Source organism: Semicossyphus pulcher, unplaced genomic scaffold, assembly GCF_022749685.1.
Source record: "Semicossyphus pulcher isolate SPU_LCO1_2020_fin unplaced genomic scaffold, fSemPul1.0.p SCAF_18, whole genome shotgun sequence".
Lineage (NCBI taxonomy): Eukaryota > Metazoa > Chordata > Actinopteri > Labriformes > Labridae > Semicossyphus > Semicossyphus pulcher.
Genome location: NW_027211691.1, coordinates 25155930 through 25171952, shown reverse-complemented (window position 1 = coordinate 25171952; position 16023 = coordinate 25155930). Strand labels below are relative to the sequence as shown.

General features: G+C 40.9%; 1 pseudogene; it reads left to right on the top strand.

Moving 5' to 3' along the window:
* Window positions 1-511: 511 nt before the first annotated feature.
* The window catches only part of LOC138595704 (uncharacterized), a 69611-nt pseudogene continuing 54099 nt past the window's right edge, over window positions 512-16023 (top strand).

The following is a 16023-nucleotide window of genomic DNA, read 5'->3' as shown; positions in this document are numbered from 1 at the left end:
TTCTTGGCGAACTCAGGTTTATTGCTGCAGTGAGTTCAAACAGAGCAAACTCGCTGTCAGGCTTCCTATCTTCACAAAGCACGCCTCTTACAGTCATGTTCAGTGCAGACTGACGAGAGACGGGAATGGAGCGATATGTCCGCTAACGATCGCTAGAGGGCACTATGACACAACTCTACAGTAAACACTACTCCCAATACCAAGCAGAAATATAACGACAGAATAAATGAGGGATTTTGGTGAAATTAATATGCAGTACAACAAAATAAATAGCAAAAGAAACAAAAATTGCCAGAAATGATTTTGTCATTTCTTCTACCTGTTACAAGAGCTTTTTTTTTTGTCTTAACATGACTGGACCTGTCTAATATGTCAGATATGAAGTTGAAGGTAACAACATGATTTTTTTTTTAAAGCTTTACAATAAAGCAGGGGACTGTTTTTACTTATTTGCAGGTCCTCAGAGAGGTTGACACAGTATCAGCTGAGGGGTCTGACTGTTGATCATGAGATGGGTCTCAGTGCTTCGTGGGTGGAGGTGAGTAGAAAACTAAGCTAATTTAAAACACTAGGCCTGCGTGACGTGAGGACAATTTGCAATGTGCAATAACATTGTTCCATATTGCACAAAAGCAGCTTGGGGCAAGGTCAGCAGATTAGAAGGGACTTCATGATCTCATTTGTTGTACGCTGTAGTTGATCTTGAAAGTTCTTCTAATGTCACAAACACAACTGCCACAGCAGCATATCTCTGAAGAAGCTTTTACCATGCTCGCAGTGAAAACTTTGACAGTCCTACAACCACATCAGTTGCTCAAGGTAGGTCCACCCAGCTAACTATGTTGAGTTTGCTGACCAGCAATCTAAACCTAGTTAGCTCCGTTTATTTTATGTATTTTAATTTGAGTTCTGGACCACGCTATTTTGGCGGCAAAAGTGGGACCTACACAATATTAGGCACCGCGCTGTGTTAAGTTTACCGAGATGATCATGAAGAGACATATAACATAAGAATGGTACACACTTGTGATTTCCAGTTAATGGCAATGGGAGGAGAAACTCTGATCAGGTGTTAAAGGTGTAAACAGGTAGTAAAACAATAAAACTGAACGTCTTCAGTCGATCGGAGCTCAGACTCCATTTTAAGTCGACAAGGCAGAGCAGAAGGAGTAAAGGGACGTCTGAGGCACGGTGAGTGTAAATTCAATGTCATTATTATTTAGCTGTCAGAGTCTCTGATTCATTTGAGAATGAAGCATGACTGAAAGAATAATACACATTAAAGGGCTAAGCAAAGAAAACGAGCACTGATGTAAAGAAAACTGACCTGACAGAGTTCTGGATGGGTTCTTAATCCTGTGTGTGTGTGGTGCTTCATCTTTTCTCTGTCTTTGGTGAGAAAGTTTGTTATTACAATTCATTATTTTTCTAGAAGAGGCTTTAAATACTGTACAGCCTTTATCTTCAGACCTGTTTTTTAGACGAGACTGATCCCTCTCCCTCTCAGTCCTGCAGGGTGAAATCCTCACAGACCCTTTAAAACACTTGCTTGTCATGATTCTTGTTGTCTGAGCTCACAGTCATTGTTACGGGTTGTTTCTGAGACTCACTGAAGTCCATTAGATGACAGGTGTTTGAATTTATGGTATTAAATTTAATAGTGAATATTTTCTCCACCTCTTGAGGTACACGTGACAGACTCATGCACCCTGGTCAAATGTTATCACTAAGTACACCCTCAATTAAACATCTGAAGCTTACTAAAGGTCGGTTTTATGATGTGTATTAAACTGTTGAGGCATTCAGGACATTGTTTTATACCTTTGTAGAGACAGTAAATGCTGGTCCAAAGTATCAGGAGTACTGTTAAATATTAACCTGATGCATTTATATTTAAGGTTCAAGGTTCAACATCTTTTTTTAATCATTTACTTGATGAAGGTAGAGACAGACAGGTAAGACAAATATCAGATAGTCAGAAAAGGGAGACGGATCACATGAAGGGCAAAACATCAGTGAAGTGGGAGATAAGACGGCAGAACCAGTCAGATATTAAGGTTAATAAAATACACTAGACAATCTGTCAAAGACGGAGTGAAAATGGTTTTAACATACTTTAATATGGACTTTGATATAACCTTCCTCCTAACAACAGTTGGGTCTTTCTGCACTAAACCTATAACATGTAGGAGGCAAAAAATGCTTCCTGTAGAAAGTCAAAGAAAAATCCATTTTATTTAACTTACAGTTACTAATTATGAAAAACTACTACATATTGCTGGACTACTCAACTATTAAAAAGTTAATCTCACCAAAAATCTGAGTAGGTGATGGAAGCACATGAAAATGACGGGAGCAATAAAGAGGCTGAACGACGGTGTGCAGGCAGTTAGTTTAGGCTCCATTTAGAGTTGAGGATGTCATACTGAGGGATGTTGCTTTAATTAGACAAATGAAGATTCTTTGTGATTGCAAGTTTCATTTAGCATCTCTTCACCATCTTCATTCTGCGTTCTCTTCCCCTGTGTCTCACCTGTTTGTCTCCCTTGTCTTCATGTTGTATTGTTTGCATGTACTATATATTTGCCACAGGCACAGAAGATGAGTGATTATGTGGAGAAAGAGGAGGACAGAGCGAAGTCTCCTCTGTCCAGCTGTCTCTCTATGAAAAGTGACCGGTCTAAAGATTTACCTGTGAACTTCAGTAACGAACCAGGACGCTCAGAGACACGGTAAGGGAAGGTTTTAACTACTAAACTCTAAAGCAACAGCAATTTCATTACTGAAAGCTAAAGTTATGTTTCCTGATTTTAAATTTCGATATGATGCCAGTAAAAAAGTATTTTAGCTTTAGAAGGCTTCACAGTACTGTTGCTGGTATTCTCTTCCAACCTCACCTATTTTTACAGTCCAATAAAACAGTCTTCAGACGACAGTTGTTGTGACACATTTCAGAGCAGGTGTTTATTGTTTTATATGTGATTAAACAATGATTCATAATCTGAGGGATTTTTCTTGTTTCCCCAGAAAGAACAAGAGAAGTGTTTCTGGGGAGGAGCTGCTGTCCAGCTGTGTTTTATGTCAGGACGTCCTGAGAGATCCAGTTTCTACCAGCTGTGGACACTGGTTCTGCAGACAGTGCATCACCTCACACTGGGACCAGTCTGGTTCGTCTGGAGATTCCTCCTGTCCCCAGTGTGAAGTAAGATCTGTAACAAGAACAGGACTGCAGACAGCCGGGCAGACCAGCACTGTACAAAGTAAGACTGTACATCTGTGTGCTGATGTCATTGTGTCTGAAAACAGGACTTTCTCATTTATTATTATTACAGGGACTTTTGTTGGTGTGCAGCACTTTTAATAAAGTTATTAATATTTTCATTTAACCTGATTCTCTCTGTCAGTTCAGCCTCAGGATGTTTTACTCTCTCTCAGCAGATGGTGGTCTGCAGGAGGTTTTAGATGAGCATAAGATCAGTCTGAGGAGGAGATGTCAACATGTGACTGAAGGAACTGATGAAGCAGGAAGAAGAACCCTCCTCAACAGGATCTACACTGAGCTCTACATCACAGAGGGACAGAGTGAAGAGGTTCACACCCAACATGAAGTGAGGCAGCTTGAGACAGCTTCCAAGATGGAGGCCCTCCATGAGACTCCAATCAAGTGCCACGACATCTTCAAAGCCTTACCTGACCAACAGAGACACCTCAGAGTGGTCCTGACGAACGGCGTCGCTGGTGTTGGAAAAACCTTCTCAGTGCAGAAGTTCACTCTGGACTGGGCAGAGGGCTCGAAGAACCAACATATCAGTCTGCTGATTCTGCTTTCATTCAGGGAGCTGAACCTGATCAGAGACGAGCAGTACAGTCTCCTCCAGCTGCTCCATGATTTCCATCCAACATTACAGAAGCTCACAGCAGAGACGCTCGCTGTCTGTAAACTGTTGTTCATCTTTGACGGCCTGGATGAAAGCAGGCTTTCATTAGATTTCCACAACACTCAGGTTGTGTCTGACGTCTCACAGAGGTCATCAGTTAACCTGCTGTTGACAAACCTTATTAAGGGAAATCTGCTTCCCAAGGCTCTCGTCTGGATAACTTCTCGGCCTGCAGCAGCCAATCAGATCCCTCCTTCATGTGTGGACAGGGTAACAGAAGTACGAGGCTTCACTGACGCCCAGAAGGAGGAGTACTTCAGGAGGAGGTTCAGTGATGAAGAGCTGTCCAGCAGAATCATCTCACACATGAAGACATCCAGGAGCCTCCACATCATGTGTCTGATCCCAGTCTTCTGCTGGATCACTGCGACAGTTCTGGAGCACATGTTGACCACAGGCCAGAGAGGAGAGCTGCCCAGGACCCTGACTGACATGTACTCACACTTCCTGCTGGTTCAGACAAAGAGGAAGAAGCAGAAGTATGATGAGGGACAAGAGATGAGTCCACAGGAGCTGATCAAGGCTGACAGGGAAGTTCTCCTGAAGCTGGGGAGGCTGGCGTTTGAACATCTGGAGAAAGGAAACATCATGTTCTACCAAGAAGACCTGGAGCAGTGTGGTCTGGATGTCACAGAGGCCTCGGTGTACTCAGGAGTTTGTACAGAGATCTTCAAAAGAGAGTCTGTGATCTTCCAGAAAACAGTCTACTGCTTCGTTCATCTGAGCATTCAGGAGTTTCTGGCTGCAGTCTACATGTTCCACTGTTACACCAACAGAAACACAGAGGTACTGGAGGCTTTTATTGGAAAGATAACCCTGGATGTCTTTCTGAGGAGCGTCATGAAGAAATCCCTTGAGAGTAAGAATGGTCACCTGGACCTGTTTGTTCGCTTCCTTCATGGCCTCTCTCTGAAGTCCAACCAAACACTCTTAGGAGGCCTGCTGAGGCAGACAGACAGCAGCCCAGAAATGATCCAGTCAGTCATCAACAACCTGAAAGAGATGAACAGTGATGCGAGCTCTCCTGACAGAAGCATCAACATCTTCCACTGTCTGATGGAGATGAACGACCTCTCGGTCCATCAGGAGATCCAAGAGTTCCTGAAGTCAGAGAACAGATCAGAGAAAGAACTCTCTGTGATCCACTGCTCTGCTCTGGCCTACATGCTGCAGATGTCAGAGGAGGTTCTGGATGAATTAGACCTGAAGAAGTACAACACAACAGATGAGGGACGACTGAGACTGATTCCAGCTGTGAGGAACTGCAGGAAGGCTCAGTAAGTCCAGATTTAAATAACAATATAGACACATGTAGATCTGTGTTTTAGGTCTTAAGATGTACACATTATAACATGTTAAAAATTCTAAAAAAAAATTTAATTTATTGGAAATATATTTATTTATAGCTGTCAATTTAATGAACAGGTTTTATATTTATTTCTAAAAATCATTCCATCTATTCGTCTGTTTCTGTGAACCTTCCCTTGAGTGACAGAGGCGTCATGTTGACCTGGTAATAGAAGATAATGACTGAAGAGGTTGTGGGTTATTTAAAAAAGTTAGTTATTATTACCTGAGTAGGTTCTACAAGGTGCTGTATAAAGTCAGACACACATCATACAGCTTATTATTTCTGTACTGAAAGCATTATGTTATTGAGTTGTCTCTCTGTCTGTTTTCCTATTCTTGTGAATGAGATGTCAGGAACACCTTTAAGAAGTAAAAGAAAACTTCAGCTCCGTAAGGATGAACTGATTTGATTTATTAGATAGGACAGTGAAGAGCGACAGGAAAATGGGGAGGAGAGGGTGGGCATGACATGCACTAAAGGGCCATGAGTCAGAGTTGAAGCTGCGCTAAAGCTCACCTCTGTGCTTGGGGAGCCTGCTGTACAGACTGAGCTGAACCAGCTGACTAGATTCTTGTGGTCAAAGATTACTGAGCTCTCTCAAAAATGTTTTGGGCTCAAACTCAAGAACTGATACAAGACTTATGACACAACTTCATGCTAACATCTTCTAGAAAAAATGATCAAGTAAATGTGACATGTGAGCAACAACGGCTGCAGAGAGAATGATGCCATCTGTGGTGGCTTAGTGAACGATCTCCTCTGGTGTAGCTGTTCATGTTACTGTAGAGAAAAGGGTCCACTGACAACCAAATGCTGTTCAGAGGAACACAGAGAGACGTTCTCTGGTATTGTGTCCCCTCTGTAAATGATTGTGGTGTGACCTCGTGTTTAATGTAGCTCACTAATTTTTCAATATACAAATATAACCCAGCCACAGTTAACCTGTCATTCAGTGGGAAATAGAGATGGATGAAATCTGCAACTTGACAGGTTACCAGACACATTTAACCAAAAAGCAGTAGTTTTAGTTGCTTAAGAATTTAAATGAGATGAGACAGCAGCCGCTCTGTGAGCCCTGGAGGGAGGGGAGGAGGCACTCATGTGCATCACGTGATCGAGGCCACTGGAACTTGGAGTCTCTTGAACACGAGCTGTGCTGAATAGTCTATTAAAGTCTTTACAGGTGTTTTCTCTCTCTTGTTGGTGAAGAGAAGAGTCGTCACAGAGGTCTGCTGTGTGTACAAGAGAAGGATGGTAGACTTCAGACTGTTAAAGGGTCATTTAGGGGGCTCAACAACCCGTGCACGAGTCCACTTGAAGAGGTGGTCTCGAGTACAGTTCATGTGTGCTCGGGTACGGTACGTGTGAAAGCTAACCGTACCAAACCGTGGAAGTGGACTGATTTTTATAATGTCTTCTCTGAAATCTACGTAAGCGCGCAGCACCGCCGATCTCATCCTCTGAACTGCACAGCCATGGCTGATACCGTAGGAATGTAGGTGAGAGGGTCGTTCTTGAGATTTATTCAACATATGAATAATAGCAGGCATAGTGCGAAGGTGGACTCCACTGTATGGGCCTGGGATTATGCGATTCACACGCTTTCCTACACTGCAACAACAACATAAACGATGTTCCGTAGTTGATGATACTCTTCTTCTTCTCCTTGTTTTTGAGGTGCATTACCGCAATAAAGCAAAACAAAGGTTAAAAGTCTGCGTGTAAGAGAGATTAAAGGGAATCATTGTTTCCCGTCAAACATAGTGAGAGAAGATGAGCTGAACCACTGATGTGAAAAGCAGATCTTCAAAACAAGATGTCAAACTGTTTAGTCCTCAAATGCATGAATTAAATAATGGTTTATATTTCCTATTAATTCATAATAATGTATTTCGTAATGTTTATGTCATGACAGACTTTCCTCTTGTGGAATATTGGAGACTCACTGTGAAGTCGTGGCCTCAGCTCTGAAGTCCAACCCCTCCCATCTGAGAGAGCTGGACCTGAGTGACAACGAGCTGCAGGATTCAGCAGTGAAGCTGCTGTGTGATGGTCTGCAGAGTCCAAACTGCAGACTGGAGACTCTGAGGTCAGTTCACTGACTCTCTGTTACTATTAGAAATCTTGAATGCTTAATTAATGATATAACCTCATCTATGTTCATACAGTACCAGTCAAATGTTTGGACAGGCTTTCCCATTCACTTGTATGAGAAAATGTGTCCAAACTTTTGGCTGGTGCTGTAACTTCAATCAGTCAATCAATTTTATTCAAAGTGCAAAATCACCATGCAACATGGTCACAATACACTTTACAATTTAAAAACATAGACATAGGACAAAACATACAGCCAGAAAAAAATGAATAAATCAACCAACTGACATGCATATATTTGTAAGTTTTATTTTGTTCATATTTAAAATGTTTCTCTTCCTACATTTAGTCTCCAGTCCTTCAATAGACTTCTGTTTGTTAAAAATACAGAAAATGCAAATCCAGAGGATTCTTGAAACTTACTTCTGTTTGGAAATCAAAAGGTTTACTTTCTGAAGAGCACACTTTTCTTTAGTTTTAATTGATTACAAAATCAAGACATGTTGATGTTTACACATTTAAAACTTGAACACATCAAATTGGATTGTTAATGAATTTTATCTCCATATCTTTTTTCTTTATTCAGATTGAGGAGCTGCAGTTTGTCAGAGATCAGCTGTGCTTCTCTGGCCTCAGCTCTGAAGTCCAACCCCTCCCATCTGAGAGAGCTGGAGCTGAGCTACAACAAGCTGCAGGATTCAGCAGTGAAGCTGCTGTGTGATTTTCTGCAGAGTCCAAACTGCAGACTGGAGACTCTGGGGTCAGTTCACTGACTCTCTGTTACTATTGTAGACCTCATGTGTTTCATTAACGACTGAACCTAACTCATGTTCATCAATAACTTGTGGAAGAAATAATAATCAGGTCCGATTCAGCGTTTGGTTCAGATGAGTTTCATTCACAGCGCAGCAGAGAGAGATGGTCACAGCAAGTTGTAGCAAACCTCTCTGCCTAGAGTCCGCTCTAGTCAGAATATATATCTTGGGTCACAGGAAACAAAGGGCTAACCAAAAGCGCTATGCTAATTGAGTGACAGCAACAAAGGGCAGGACGCAACTAAGATGAAAGAAGCTACGGTGTCATTCTCAGAGGGGGGTGTCTGGGAGACCCAACTAACAAGAAGGTCCAAGCTAGCTTCTCGAGGCTCAGTGGTCTTAGGGGTGAAGAAATAACATTGTCTCACAGCCTGATGGCTGAACTAATGTAGAGAAGGAAGTTAATCACAGGGTTCCTCTGGAAACTTCAAAACCTTGATTAACACTGATGTGATCGCAGGAAAGAAAAAGATTACACTCTGATGTTGTTCTGCTCTGAAGTTACAAAACAATCTGTTTAGACAATGTAAACTAAAAGTAGAAAGGTGGAACGAGTTGTGAAGTAAACCATAATTATTTAAAATGTTGACAAATACAGAATTAGAGCCATAATTTCTGTTTCCACACCGTATAGATTCTGTGTTCATATTTTCATGTTTCTTACACTAAATTTATTCTGCAGTCACAAAAGACTTCTGTTAGTTAAAGAAACCAGAGAAAATGTCCTCTGTCAGTTTTTACTGTCAATTAATGTTGATGATTTTTGGTGAATGATCTCAACTGTATCCAGAATACCCCCCCTCTCTTTTTTATGTACTTTCTTTTTTTCTTCATTTTGTAACAGAAAACACGTGGTCACTCAGTTACACTGGATGGTGTACAAGTTAGACATGGAGTAGTACATTTGAATTCTCATTCACTTGCATGTTTGTTTGTGTTAACTATGGTTTCAGTTGTCATACTCATTGCAAGTCAGGTATGTATCCCATTCAGTCCAGTACTCTTCTCCCTCTTCTTTCTGCAGTCTTAAAATGAAGGTCATACGTTCCTTACTGTTTATGCTGTTTACAATGTCTATCCATTGCTTCAGAGTGCGAGGCTCTTTAAGACGCCAGAGTCTTGTAATTGCCTTTTTACTTGCTACCATAAGAATTTTTAGTAGATATTTCTCTGACATTCAGATCCTTGGGGAGGTTTCCTAGGTAAAGAGAGGCAAGTGAACTCCATATTGTGGTGGTAATTTCTGATGGCGAGAACAATGAAGTTCTTTGACAAACAAAGATGTCTTCTGATGTCTTTAATTGGAGAATAATAGAAGTTGAGTAAAAGCCGTTCACAACTCGAGCTGGGTCAGACCAGTACTACACAGAACGCAGCTGACTGACACAGAATCAAGGGTCACAGTGTGTGCTATACATTACAGAGAGAACTCCCTCTCACAGAGACAAAGCAAGGTGTTATTGTTATGACTTCAGCTGAGGCGCTTGGCTATCTAGAGTTTACCCCTCGCCTTGGAGCTCTTTGCCCCAGACAAGGCGACTATCTCTCTCAGACAGAAGGAGCAACAGTAAATCTGCACGAGACCCTGGAGAGGAACAAACACTGTGTCTGAAATGATCATGCATGCATCATTAAATTAACCTCAGCTGATTACACCGTGATTATTGACTCTATAATATTACAGAAGTTAAAACATATGATCAAACAGGTTAACATAAACATTTCCTTCACACATATCAAATCCTAAAATATTCCTAACTTCAACCTGGAAATGCTCTGAGATGTGAGACCAAAAGATGTGTGTGATCTGCCATAAAGTGCCCACAGTGTCTCCAGCATTGATTCTGAAGTCCAGTTTGTTTTCGTTTAATTTTGAGGTTATGAAAAATGTTTGAAAAAAGTCTCCAACTTTGTGAGTTTGAAGTGTTCTTCTGAGTATAGATGATGGAAGTCCGTTCCTGTGGAGAGATTTTTATGTCCAGTTCTCTTTCCTGCTTTGGCTTCATGTAGTCTTGGACCCCCTGTTTTTTGCACCCCGCGTGTGTCCTTTGTCAGTTTTATTCCCAAGTATTTTATACTTGTAGTATTCCATTTAAAATTGTTTTCAAGTTCTTGTGAGGGGTTAAAATTACAGGTCAGAGCTTGTGCTTTCTCTATGTTAAGGACATAACCTGATAATTTACCATGTTGTAAGAAGATCCACATACTGGTGTACTGGATGATGATTTTTTCAAGACTACAAGAACATTGCCCGCACACAGACATATCTTGTGTTCCATGCCTCCTTTTTTAACACCTTCAAGGGTTGTCTCCTGTCTGATTAATTGAGCTAACGGTTCAATGAGTAAGTTAAAGAGCCCTGGACTGGCCAGAATCACCTCGTAACTAATACTTGTTTAAAAATGATGAAGTAGAATTTTCTCTTTGGTTCACATTAATAACAAGGATGAGGATATATTAATGTTGACCAACACATTTAAAACCTGAACACATCTGATTTGATTCTAAAAGATCTTTATCTCCATATCTTTTTTCTTTATTCAGATTGAGTCTCTGCAGGTTGTCAGAGATCAGCTGTGCTTCTCTGGCCTCAGCTCTGAAGTCCAACCCCTCCCATCTGAGAGAGCTGCAGCTGAGTGACAACAAGCTGCAGGATTCAGGAGTGAAGCTGCTGTGTGATTTTCTGCAGAGTCCAAACTGCAGACTGGAGACTCTGAGGTCAGATAACATTATTGTTCTTCTATTCTGAGATGAATATGATGTGAAAATGATGGCGACACTAAACTTTAGACATCAGGCTGATATTATACTGATCCACACCTGATGGTCAGTATGTTTTCTTCTTCATGTGTTTTAGATGATGTTCAGAAAAACTCTAAATTAAAAGGACTAAATAAATGTTTTCAGCTTCAACCATCAGATAACGATAGATATATTCAGGATGTGTTCTTCAACATGTTGATGGAGCTGTCAGTCATGATGCTGATACTGACTGAATAGTTGGAACTGTAGATGCTTTGATTTCAGGACTTCTCTATTAGTAACAGAATTAATACACATTGATTTAGTTCACATTGATCCACAATTGATCCTGATATATTTGTCTTCTTTGGAAGCTTCTGGATCATCAAGTGAATCTTGAATCAGTTTCTCAGAGTGTTTCTGTGTTTGGCTGCTCAACATGAGTTTGTACAGTCTGATCCACTGGTGGAGCTGGCACAGTTTAACAGGTGGAGGCACTCAAACTTTCTTGAAGTAGCAGCATGTTGGAGTTAATATAAATAAGAGCTATTTTTATTGTTGTATGTTACAGTATTTAACCTGCATCCTGTTGGGTTCAGGTGTTTGGAGGATCCATTTTAATTCTTCATTCTAAACTCTCTTCAGCTCTCAGCAGATTATTAGACATTAACTGATTAATGATGTTACATAATTATTCTTTATTCAGATTGAGGAGCTGCAGGTTGTCAGAGATCAGCTGTGCTTCTCTGGCCTCAGCTCTGAAGTCCAACCCCTCCCATCTGAGAGAGCTGGAGCTGAGCTACAACTACCTTCAGGATTCAGGAGTGAAGCTGCTGTGTGATTTTCTGCAGAGTCCAAACTGCAGACTGGAGACTCTGAGGTCAGTTCACTGACTCTCTGTTACTATTGTAGACCTCATGTGTTTCATTACCGACTGAGCCTAACTCATGTTCATCAATAACTCACATCATGACCGTATAGATTCTGTGTTGTTCATATTTTCATGTTTCTTACACTAAATTTATTCTGCAGTCACAAAAGACTTCTGTTAGTTAAAGAAACCAGAGAAAATGTCCTCTGTCAGTTTTTACTGTCAATTAATGTTGATGATTTTTAGTGAATGATCTCAACTGTATCCAGAATAACCTCTGACCTCATGTTTGTTTTCATGAGAAAGTTTACTGGCTGAAGCAGAAATATTTCTTTACTTTGATTTGGTTACAAAAATCAAGACATGTTGATGTTTATTTACACATTTAAAACTTGAACACATCAAATTGGATTGTTAATGAATTTTATCTCCATGTCTTTTTTCTTTATTCAGATTGTGGAGCTGCAGTTTGTCAGAGATCAGCTGTGCTTCTCTGGCCTCAGCTCTGAAGTCCAACCCCTCCCATCTGAGAGAGCTGCAGCTGAGTGACAACAAGCTGCAGGATTCAGACGTGAAGCTGCTGTGTGATCTTGTGAAGAGTCCAAACTGCAGACTGGAGACTCTGAGGTCAGTAGAGAGTTGGGGTCAGTCCGTGCTGGTTGGAGCAACATAAAACTAAACACAGTATCAAAGTGAGGTTGAAGTGTTTCCTGATAAACCTCCTCAACCCTCCCTCCTGGCGTCTTCTGTGAACGGTGACGGGCTTCAGGATTGGACAGAAACACAGAGAAAGATAATAAACAGACAGCCAATCAGAACAACCAGAAGCTTGTTGTGATCGTGTGTTTGAATGCATGTGGAGACAGATGTTGTAATATAGATGAGTACAGAAAGTAAAGCTGGATTAGAGCTGATCACATTACAAGCTGTATGGAGACAGACTGTCAGATCTTACCTGTGTTTTTACTCCCACCTGAACACTAAAGAATTGATCAGATGGTCTCCACTCTAAGATCAGTCTGACTGAAGCTCTGAAATCAATCACCTTTAATTCTTTTACAGCCATGTTTCCTGAAAGATCCGTGCGTCACTTCAAACTCAGAAGTTGTGATTTTGTTTGTTTGTTTTCTGACCTCTGGTGGTTTCACCTTTCACCTTGGTGCAGTGATGTAGACCTGTTGTACATGATTCATCAGTACACTGTGACATCACTGGTGGGCGTGGTTAAAGGTTGAAGAGAAGTGAAACAGTGAAAAAGACGTGAAACTTTAAACATGAGAAAGTATTTGAGACTCTGCTGCTCAGCCTGGTGACAAGTTACTCTTTAACACCTGTTAGCTTTGTGCTAATGTTTCCAACAGAAGACCAGAAAGGTCAATAAATAAGAAACTACTGATTTCTAATGTAAAAACTGTTCACATGTTTCAACAGTAAATGCATCACTGAACTGTTTCTGACATAATGATGCCTTCAGGGACTCTCCCTCTTCTGCGAGTCTCCAGTATGTTAGCATGAGAGGAGACGTGCTACGCTACAAAACCACTTCTGTCTTCATACTGGATGTTCTGCATTACTGACCAACAGCTGATGAACAGAGTCTGAGTGTCAACACTGATTTTCTGTCCTCTTCTCTCGTCAGATGGAAGTCGATGGAGTGGTGATATCTGTCACTGGTTCTGTCCAGAGAGGATGAGCTGATGATCAGGGAGGTTTAAGCAGCAGCTGGTGTGTGGAGACGCTCTGACTGGGCCGTGTGACTGAGAGGAAGAGTGGAGAGGAGAGCTTCAGCCTTTGTTTTTATCACATGACTGAACATTAAAACTTTAGATTACGTTCATGTATATAAATAGATTTTCTTTTTGTTGAACCTGTGGGAATGTAGAGACGGTAAGATCATTAATAACCACATATTTCTAAATAACATGTTGAAGTTTCATTCTGAAGTTCTGGTTATATTCAGTTATTTCTATATTATAATAGAGAAGGAGTCCCTTGTAAGTTTTCACATTACATGATTAAAGCAGACGTAAAGGCAACATGTGGAGCTTTTTTATACAGAAATACATGGCAAGTCGTGTGTTTCTGTTTCTGCTGCTTTTTATATCAGATATTTATTCTTTGTTTGTCCTTTTTAAAAATACTGGACAGGAGTGTGGAGCGATCCAAAGGCAGGAACAAAGGTACAACATTCTCTCAGTGCTCCGAGTATGTTTACTCAGACACTGTATTCATCTTCATACTTCTACACTCGTACTTCTTAGAGAGTAGGCCGGGCAGCTTTATATGTGTAGCACATTTTATACACTGAGGCAGTTCAAAGTGCTTTACAGAGTAATGAAACATTAAAGACAGATTTACAATAATGAAGAACAGGAGTAAAATATTTAACATCCATTAAAGAGCAAAGTGCAGACAAAGGGTGCAGTGTTAAAACAAATAGAGTTTATAATAAGTTAGCAGCCATTAGACAGTCGAGTAAGCAGTGTGACAGATTATTTTAGTTCAGACTGAAAGGCGGTCAGAGTGGAGGCTCGTCTAACATCATGTGGGAGATGATTCCAGGTCTGTGCTGCAGGATATCAAAACGCTGCTTCACCATGTTTGGTTCTAACTCTTGGGACAGCCCCAGATGTCCTCAGGGTCCTGGATGGTTCATATGTCACGAGCATATCAGAGATGTAATTGGGCGCTGAGCCACAGAGAGCCTTATACACAAGCAGAGAGACTTTGAACTCTGTGAGGAGCAGGCAGCCAGTGTGAGGATGTAATGTGCTCATATTTCTTTCGTCAGGACTCTTGCTGCTGCATTTTGAATATGCTGAAGTTGCTGAACAGCTTGTTTTGAAAGCCCTGTGAACAGACTGCTGCGGTGATCTAATCTGCTGGAAATAAACACATGTATAAGTCTTTCATGGTCTTGTTTTGACATCATTCCTCTGACTCTAGAAATGTTTTTTAAATGGTAAAAGCTGAAGAAGTTACTGATCTGATGTGGCTGTGAATGTTTCAATCTGAGTCCAGGATCACACCCAGGTTTCTTGCTCGTCTCTGATGTAAGAGAGAGCGACTGAAGCTGAGAGCTGACACCCGGTCTTTCTTTCCGTGGCTCAAAGACAATTATGTCGGTCTGATCTCTGTGAAGTTGGAGAGAGTACCACCACATTTATTCAACAGCTTTGTTACAGGTTACATTCAGGTAAAAATCAACCCAGTGTGCTAACACAAGCTTGTTTTCTATTAGTGCACTTGGTGTTAACCCACACAGAATAATACCTCTGTGGTGTAAATGTGTGTTATTGTTGATAACAGCCAAACAATGAATCTATAATCTGAACTTAAAGCGATTCACTTACATCAGGATAACTGGAAGGAGTGGATCTTTCATTTCTGCCTGCTAACATGCTGTAAGCTGCAAAAAGTACATTTAATTTCCCACGTTCTCACTCCTTGACATCACATGACCAGCTTCAGGACGACCTTTGACCTGCTGAATTGGAACCACCTTGATCACATGACACCAGATGATTTATGAGTAGAGATCCTGGCAGGAAGTTCTGATGTCCAACTTGTACATTTGTCATCTGACTAAATAATGAAGCTCAGAGTGAATCTCAAGTTTCCCATCATGTGACCTCTCTTCAAGGCTTCTTTCTTCTTCACAGCATCAACACCTTTGGAACATATCGACTTCATTTATGACTGACTGAAGAGCAGTGAAACCCTGTGAAATATGATCAATGAGAAGTTCACTTACTGAACGATTCAGGCTGGAAATTAGAAACCTGGAGGATGTCCCTTACTGCTCGTTCTCACGCTCAGCAGGTTTAATATCTGCTCTGCATGAAGCTACAGAAACACATTTTCACACACAGATCCACTTCATCAGACACATCTAACAGTTATTGTGCTCCAGGTTTTGACATGGATGTTAATTTCACCCAGTTTTAAAATGGATTAATTGAATTAAGTGAAAATGACAGATAAACGATTATTATATACAACTGAGGATATTCAGCTCAGTATTAAATGTTGAAAAGAAAAGGGAAGCTTGACAAGGAAACTGGACATTACATTTGCTAATTGAAAACAGAAGGTGAAATCTTAAATAGGAAAGCACCTGGTAGTTTGTTGGTTTGGCCAGCAGGTGGTGCTGCTGCATTTACAACGAGCTGAGACCATAGACTCAAACACAATCGAACTTCCTCTGTCATC